The sequence below is a fragment of the Limulus polyphemus genome, unplaced genomic scaffold (assembly GCF_000517525.1).
Source record: "Limulus polyphemus unplaced genomic scaffold, Limulus_polyphemus-2.1.2 Scaffold1471, whole genome shotgun sequence".
NCBI lineage: Eukaryota > Metazoa > Arthropoda > Merostomata > Xiphosura > Limulidae > Limulus > Limulus polyphemus.
Genome location: NW_013667081.1, coordinates 211,584 through 221,226, shown reverse-complemented (window position 1 = coordinate 221,226; position 9,643 = coordinate 211,584). Strand labels below are relative to the sequence as shown.

The 9,643-nt window shown below is 30.8% G+C and overlaps 1 long non-coding RNA gene across 1 annotated transcript; it reads right to left on the bottom strand.

The window, feature by feature from the left end:
- Positions 1-885: 885 nt before the first annotated feature.
- On the bottom strand, positions 886-3,305 carry LOC111086831. The gene is made up of 3 exons (XR_002611544.1): positions 3,173-3,305; positions 1,658-1,747; positions 886-977 (listed from the first exon to the last, which is right to left on the bottom strand). It is a non-coding gene; the product is annotated as an uncharacterized LOC111086831 (long non-coding RNA).
- Positions 3,306-9,643: the final 6,338 nt, after the last annotated feature.

Below are 9,643 nucleotides of genomic sequence, written 5' to 3'. Positions count from 1 at the left end.
ATCCCTATCACCTTGTGGCTAAATCTTTATGGTATTGTTACGTCTCTGGTCGTTTGTTAATTTCCCGTAAAAATTCTTTCCCAAGAACTTCAGCGATACAAGTCCTTTCTTAAATAAAACTAATTTATTCTTTCTCAACACAACTTTGCAATACAATTCCATAATTGGTACCTAGTTGATTAACCAGAATATTATATTCCATAATTGTTAACTAGTCAGTTTATCAGAATATTACATTCCGTAATTGCTACAAACCCAGTTGCTGTGAAATGTTCTTAGAACTATAGAATTGTAACAATAACTTATTTAGAATTGTTAGAATGGGACCAAAAGGTCTTGTGACTATTGTCACAGTTGCCACAAAGACCATGCCTAGAATATAAAAATGTTTTGTGATTATTGTTACAATTTCCAAAGAAGTTATATTTAGGACTAGGAATTGAATATTTTAATAAAAGCCATTTCTAGATCTAGGAGTGTGACAATATGTTACATGACTTTTCATACAGTTGCTTTGAGTTTTTGTTTAGAATTATAGAAACATGGTGTTTTCTGTCACGAAATTTACAAGAACTGTATTTTGTGCAGTGCTACTTGATATTAAGATATTATTACCAAGTGATAACTGAGTTAGCATGATCTTCTTGCATAATCTTGAGTTCACTTTAGTATAAAAAGAATCAGTCAAGAACAAGTTATGGAAGGATCTTGGTGTTCTAGTTGATAAGTCTTTTAAACCACCAAACATGATCTGTCTGTCTTTGTAATCTTGAGTTCACTTTAGTGTAAAAAAAAACACAAGTTGCCTTTCCCTTTCCAGGATACTAAATAGAAAATACTCAAAGTCTGTATGATAAATAATATGATATTGTTGAACAACCTACCTTATGTCGTAAGTGAGGTGAAGATGTAGGGCTAGTCTGTGTTGACACGCATATGCCTTGAGATTTAGTAGGTCGAGGAAGTTCTTCCTGTATCTAAGTATAAAAAAATTCAAAAATTGTTATAATTAGTTTCAGTATAACCAAAGTTTAAGTTTAAATGATATAATAAAAATTAAATAGAGAAACCTATTTGGTGGTCATTTAGAAGTATCCAAATGTGTTAAAAGTAACGTATCGTAATCTGAGTTATTGATAAGTACATAATAAGCTTTAACATATCACATGTTTACATAGAAAAAATTTATTTGCAAAGGTTTACATAGATTACTAGTGTTTATTTATTTACAATAGTTTGTTTGAGTTATAAGTATTTTATCCGTAACATAAAATTACACTCATAACTTATGTAAAGGATAAAAACATTTTCAACACTTACCTACACAACAGAGAACAAAAGTTAGCTATTAGTAACCCAGGCAAATTCTTCACATATAGTCTTTGATTTCTAAGTCACATAATTTTATTTGATGTACTTGTTTTTCTGCTACAATAATTATTTGACAAAAAAGTATTGTTTTCTTATGAAGAAATATTCTTAAAGAAACCTGTAAAGATGCTAGAGATAACATCATACATAATTCATTTTCAATCAGTTACTTAAAAGTATATTTGGTTAAGAATTTGAATTTCTCTATTCAACTGAATCTGGTGAGGATAAAAATAAATCAACCACAATAATGAAAATTAATTTTAACAAACAAAGTAATACTTACAAATCCTTTTACAGCAGTCTGCGTCCCAACTGACTCTTTCTTAACTCCACTCTTTTCTTCATCCAGTACTTCTGTGTTGTTCTTAAGGGTCTAAATAAATAAGCCACAGCCTATTTAAAATATATTTAAAAGTAAACTGTTATGGTGTGAAAACCTTTCTAAGCTCACAAAGCATGATTATAATTAGTAATATTTATTATAAGACATTGGTATTAGGCTTACTATATTTTTGACACTACATTCTTTATTCAGTCCCTTAGGGTTTTTTCAAGAAGAAGAGTGAAGTAGTATTTCAATTACTTGAATGTAATCAATTAATGAGCCTCATGATTAATCAATTAGCAAATTCTACTCATTGCCCAGCTCCACTTATAGCTCACAATATCTAAAAAGTAATTACATTCTTTATTCAGATCCTTATGGTTTTTCATGAAGAAAAAGTGCACACAGTAGTATTTCAACTACACAGTATTAAATAAAAGAGAATCCTAAATAGCTGCAGTTGTAATTAGATCTCAAATTGGTCAAGAGTTGGAGCTATGAGCTAAAAGTTTGTACTTGAAAAAAACTGAGAGCCATTCTATGAGTTCCTATGCTAAGCCTAATAACACTATCTTATGACATATATAATTAATTATATTTGAGCTCAGCTGACAATAGTCACAGTGAAAAGGTTTTCCAAGAAAGCAGCATGCACAGTTAATATTATTAATGATGATAAAATTTCCATGAATTACATCAATGATCAGAGCACCAATGGAAACTTCTTGAGAAACTGTCTTGTTTTACATGTGCTGTTCTGAAACCACTTTGTTGTTGAGAATGTATAATCAATTTTTTAAAAAATAAGCATGCACCTGTGCCTTTAATACTAGTAGTTTTTGTTTTTTACAAAACTTTTATTATTATAAAATACATTTGATCCAATAAAATAACTGTATCTAGAATCACACATATTTAAAGATTTCTTTTAAATATTTTATATCTTTGATGAGTCAAATAATTTTATAGAAGTAGTATTTACCTTGGTTTGGTGCTTAAGGTAATCTTATAAATATATTGTCTTTACAACCTTTAAAATTTGTTCTTCTTAAAATTCTTAACATATATTAATACATCTTCCAAAATTTTATTTTGAATTAGTTTCTTATGGAATTTGATAATACATTCAATATTATGGGATATTAATAAAATAAACACTACTTAATGTTAAGAAGGAAGCTATTAAAACAGTATGAAGAATTAGTCCTACTAGTTGTATATCTAAATTAATAAAGTTAATACATCTACTGTGTTAGACTATCCTACTATCATGTAGTCACTGACAGACAAGGTCAAAGAAATACTTCAATGATTTAATAACACTACTCGTCAAAAAAACAAACAATACTTTTTCATTTTCACAAAAATTAAAACTAAGTTAGTTCATTTTTGTTTGAAATGCTCTACATGCATCTATAACTGCAATATACACACAGATATTATGTATACACAAAACACTACCATGGATGCTACCTGGAGCTTGGCCAGAGGAATGATGTCACAGTTCTCTGGTCTGTGCCACACTGTTTTTTGGTTTGAAGCATTGTAGTAATAAAACCTAGAGGTTTTCTGATCAAATAATTCCCACCACTGGTTATCATCTGTTTTTTTACTGCAAAAAATGTATTAGGAATTAGCAATATTACTACAAAAAAGCCTTAAAAACAACCACAATGAGTTTAGGGGAGTTGTTGCTCTTCAACTACTTGGTTATTTTAAATTATTGAGTCAAGCAAATTATTATATGAGCAAAATTTATAATTAGTTGGATGAATTGTGCAAAAATAAATTACTAGATGGTGGATTATCCAAGAGCATCTACTGCATTGATAAATTGCACAAAAAATAATCAGTCAATCAAAATTAGTATTTCCAACCAACACTGTTTTTGATTAGTTCAACTATCCAAGAAATCAAATATTGCAATTATGCATTTTGTTAAATTTCTCATTAATTCAATGTTGTTCAGCTTAATTGATTAATGTCATGGCTCATGAAACTAATCAACTAATTGCAATTAGTGTTTCCAATTATTACTATTTCAATTATTTCAACTATCCAAATCTCATATGAGAATAACCAATTAGTTGAATGTATTTGATTAATGAGTTTGACAGTTAGTTGATTAGCAAATTTCACTAATCACCAGTTCTATTTATAACTCACAGTATCCAAATAACAACAACATATAATGATATATCATCATTTATTGGGCATACAACAACAAATACCAAAAACAACTATGAAACAATTGCCAAAATTTACCTAATAAACATTACCTATTACCTGGGTCCATGTATCCATTGCTGGAGCAATGGTATCATTAACCATAAGTCAAATTTCAATTATTTCCTGTCAAACTTCACTCAGAGAACAGTGATATTCAATGTTTGTCAAGATTCACTGGTTGACCAATAACCTTCATTCACTTTATATGAAAGTTCAATTGTTGTTCAGTGTATAAAAATGTATTATCAGTGATAAATTCTTATCATGTGGTTAAATATGAAATATGTGGAAAGTCATGAGGTAATCTTTTCAAGTTCCTATAGATCTAGGCACTACTTGTACAAGCAGAGTTTTAAACATTCCAAATGATATTCCTATGGTTATTAACATCACTTCCACCAAAATTATTACAAAGTTCTACAGATATTATGAAGTTTTAAGTATTTAACAATATTGCATGTTTTAAAGAATTTTACTGTTGTTACTGATTATCTCCACACTTATGGTAGAGTTTGAAAACTCTGACATGTAAATGCTAGTCAATGAAACACTTGTTTCTAAAATTACAAATGCTAAAATTATGTTACTACTTTCCAAAGAACTTCGACTCTGAGAAAATGATTTTGAGTCATTAGAGCGTCCCAAGTCCAGGGAAGGCTGGTAATACCAAAAAATCTGACAGGACTGGTCACCAGTTGGCTGATTCTCTTCTTGTTTTTCTCCATTGAAAAGCTGAGTTGAACAAGGAGGGTGGCGAGGAGAGGAAGGACTTGGAGTGTATTTGTGATGGTGGTGACGTTTGTGATGCAGCTACAAGTATTCCAAAACTACACTTCACCATATTTCCCTAAATTATATGTCATAATACATCTACAATAAAATATAAAACAGTCTAAAAAATGCCTAATATCAAGTCCATTTCAAATAGAGAAAATATTCACGGAAATTATACATAATCTAATATTTTATCCAAACTATCACTCCCAATATTTTAAACACAATTTTACTCTTGTTACCTTTCTACACAATTAAAACAGAAACACAAATTTACAGCATATTTTTCATTTTATGTTTAACCCTACTCTATGTTTTAGTGATATGTTTTTCCTCCTATTCAGCTCCTTTATGTAGTTTACAACTTAACATGTCCTCATAGTGAGTATGGTTATATGCAATCCCTATTTTAATATCCATATAAAACAGCATTTAAAGATTGACATTGGAAATCATTCTAGTACTCACATCTATTCTCATTTCTTCAACAGCTGTTATGGAGAACCTAACAGTAATAATTTCTTGAAATATGTCTGATCCTTCAAGTAGAAGAGATTGAAGAGTGAAATAAATTTTTCTTGTTCATTGTCTGAAATCTCAACTTGAAGTAAACCACTAAGCAGCACTTTAAAAGTGAAAAATGTAAAATATATATTTTTTATTTGTTGTTCCTTTGGTTTATTTATATGTAGCAGCATGTGAAGAGACAACTGGTTAGAACCAGTTGCTTGAAGCACATGCTTCTACATATTTATCTTTCATATTGTGTGTTACTCAATCTAAAATTAAACCTTTTTTTTTACCATTTCTCATGTAGAAACAAAAAATGTCTTTGAATAATTTAGTTATGTTGATGAAAGATTAAATCTTTGTTTGGAATGGGATCCAAAATCCCTAAAAAGATATGATCAACATTCTATAAGAAATTTAAATTGGTACTCAAGACTTTATACTGTTTTAAGCTATATTCTAGATATTTTCATTTAAATGTTTGTTTTCTAGAGGGAGCAGTAATGACATCATGATGATGTAAGATCTAGATATTCATTAAATTTTAAAGCCTCAGTAGAATATGAAAGTTTCCTGTATTATATAGAATACTAGATTGTTTGTAAACACCAGACTTCATGAATTGGACAGTTAGAGTTATTACATCTGCTTGTCTGCAATTCAGTTAGTCATTGACTTAGTTAGCATATCTTTTATTGATCGATTAGAAAGGTAATTCTGTTAGCAAGTTTATAAGTAAGTTAGGTATACATTAGTACCAAATATCTTGACATCAGCAAAAAAACAGTCATAAATAGACAACTATGCCACTACTATCTCAAATGTTATTGTCAACACAATAGATGCAATTGTTCCAAAGCCAGCTGTAAACAAGCATCCTAACTCTTGGCAACTAACAAAAGAAATTCACAATATAATTCACAAAAGATGTAGTTACATACTGTTCATTAGCACAAATGACCCATAAATAAAATAAAATGTAAACAGCATCATTAAACAAACCCGCATTCTCATCAAAAATAAAAAAATAACTTGGCTAACTACTGTGCATCCATAGATAACTCTCACTAAAACCCAGCCCTCTTCTGGAGGAAACTTAAAGCAATATGCAGTGAACAATCTAATGGAGGTATACCAAACTTAGAATACAATAATGAAACAGCAATCTCTGACCAAGAGATAAAGCAAACCTGCTGGCTAATTATTACCAATAAGTTTTTCAGACTCCTAATTCCCCACACTTTGATAACTAACACTTCAACAGTGTTGAGTAATACATTAGTTAAAACCAAGAACTATTTAAGCCAAAATTCCATAATAAATCACATCTTAAATCTCTCAACTGACACAGAGCTCTTCACAAAACCTATAATGCCAATAGAAATCAAAAGATTAGTTAAAAATGTTATACATACCTTACTCAAGAAGATGGAATCAAAAACATTATACTGAAAAATGCATCAGACACTTTACTACTACATCTAACAGTCCTCTTTTATCTTTCCCTCAATTTTGGATACTACCCTGACCAATAGAAATCTACGACAATAAAAGTTTTACCCCAAAACAACCCCAGCCCCTAAGGACCCTAAAAACTATAGACCAATAAGATTACTTAACAATATTGAAAAACTCTTAGAATAAGTGGTTAAACTCAATTATTGTGGTATTTAAAAAAGAACAAACTTTTGTCCAAAATACAAAATACTTCACATAAAAACAGACAAACAGCTGATCATTTATTCAGATTAACAGAATCAATAATTCAAGGATTTAACAAAAACACACCTAATCTTAGATGTCAAGCAGGCATCTGACTCAGTTTGGCACCAAGGCCTAAGATACAAGTTATTTCAGTTTCCAACCCATAATCACAAGATGGATTTCAAGTTTCTTATCAAACAGAACAGCCAAAATTAAAATCAACAATGCAATATCTAACCCAGTTAAACTGTCAGAAGGAGTACCTCAAGGTTCAGTACTTAGTTAACTTTTGTAAATCCTATTTGTAAACCTGGCCTAACCAACTGGCCATGCCGGGCTCCCACAAGAGTATCAACAACTCCACGTGCCAAAACATCTCCACATGCTTCGTCTCCTCATCTCTCCTACTTGTTGTTTTCAGTCTGTGGCTGGATTTCAATTCACAGCTTTTTCCCAATGTCTCAAGGCATCACGTCACGTAGCAAGTTATAACCTACATTAAGTAAAAATATCCCCAACGAAGCCCAAGACAATTTTTTTTCCTGCTTCTCAAAAGTCCCTATCCATTGGCCACAAAGTGAGGTGAAGAAAATTAGTTGTTTCTGACTGCCCCTGGTTATCTTTCACACACCCTTCAGGGCTTGAAAATAATTACCACAGATTGGACAGATGGATTAGTTTCAGTGTTTATGTTGAAAAGTTTGTTTGTGAAGTTAGGCCTGTAAGTGAATATAACTGTAACAAATGTTACTGAAGAAATAAATGAATTTGTTACTGTTACCTAGACTTAACTTCACATTACATTTACCAAATAATCCAAAAAACCACCAAATATTAGGGTACATTACAACAATACTTATACAAGTTTGGCAACAAAAAAGAACAATCTAAAATGGCTTTAAACCCTCCATCACGTCAACCACTCTACTTTAAAGGTAATTCTAATGTTATGAACGGCTAAAATGAGACCCAGAGAGTTTGATCAATATCTCTAAGGGTATAAACTCACATACAAAAATGCACATACATAAACATACAACCACAACCATTTCATCTTTTCATGTTTTATCTATTTCCTAACAGTATGCCTGACCTTAAACAGTTCCTAGCTAAATGAGGAGGAGATTATTACAAATAAATGGTCACATGCCTATCAAAAATAATTTAAATTCAAAAGGAATTAAAAATTAAAGAGGTGGCGCATGCCTCTGTTGGTTTATGTACACATTTTGTATCCAAAAATAATAATTCCTATACAGTTTTGAGAAATTATTTTGAAAGTGTAAAAAGAGTAGGTTATGTAAAATAACCACACACCTATAAGAAGATGTAGAATATCAGATAAGAATAAGTCACGTAAACTCAGGAGTTAAACTTCTCTATAGAATATGCATATGACAGCAATTTTCATGAAGTTTATGGAAATTGGACTGAAAAATGTCTTACATCACTGTTAGGGAAAGTCATTTAACAAAGTTTGGAATTTAGTTGGATAGTCTATATGATTTCATTAGAGGAAAATCTTTTGAAAATCTTCGAAGAGGTTACTGCTTATTTAGATGACACTTTTAGCTGTGGATTTGGTGTATCTGGATTTTCAGAAAGCATTTGACAAGGTATCACATAAAAGTGTTCTTACAAAAATGTATCTTTGTAGATGTGAAGAATAAGTTGGCTCATTGAAAAGAAAACTGGCTGGATGGAAGAAAGCAGAAGGATGTAATAAATGGAGTTCATTCAAACTGGATTAATGTCACAAGTGAATACCTCAGAGCTCAGTGTTAGGACCTTTGCTCTTTTTTATTTACATTAATAATATAAAGGAATGGTTAATAAATTATTTAAATTTACTGATGGCATTAAGCTTTTGGGTATTGCTGACTGATAGGAGGATGCTGCAGCTTTACAAAAGGATTTGGATTATTTGTTGAGTTAGGCAAATAAATAGAGGATGGATTTTATCTATAATAAATGCAAGGTAAAGCATGTGAGATATCAAAATTTGAGTTATGAGTACAATTTTGATGTGAATAATCTTAAATGTGTTATGTGCAAAAGGATCTTGGTATTCCAGTTTATCAGTCTCTTAAGCAATCCAAGCAATGTACAGTTGCTGGTGGCAGAGCAAACAAGATTTCAGGATGTATCTACAGAAATACTCAATACAAGTCTAAATAACTTTCATTATATAGGTCACTGGTTAGACCATATTTGGAGTATTGTGCTCAGTCTTGAGAAGGACATCAAACTGTTGAAAAAGTCTCTGAAGAAGGCTACTATGATGAAATCTGAACTGGCAAAGATGTCAAATAAGGACAGTTTAATATCCCTGATATTGTCTTCTCTTGAAAAAAAAGTATAGTTAGAAGGGATCTGGTTGAGGTGTTTAAGATCATTAAAAGAATTCACAGTTTTGACACATCATCATTTTTTGTAACTAATGGTGAGAATGGTAGTACTATGGGACACAAATATGATATTTTGGTAGGATAGGAGTCATCTTCAGCTAAGACAACTTTATTTTTCTAACAGGTTGGTCGGCCTTTGAAATGGTTTGCCTTAAGATCTGGTGAGTGCAGTTAATTTAAGAGAAGGCTTTATAAATATTTGAATAACTAATACTGGCTTTAAGTGTCTTATTTTCACTTTAAAGTTTAATTTAGTAGATGAAACAGCTTAGATAAACAAACAGGTCTCCTACTGTCCTTAAATTATATATATATACAC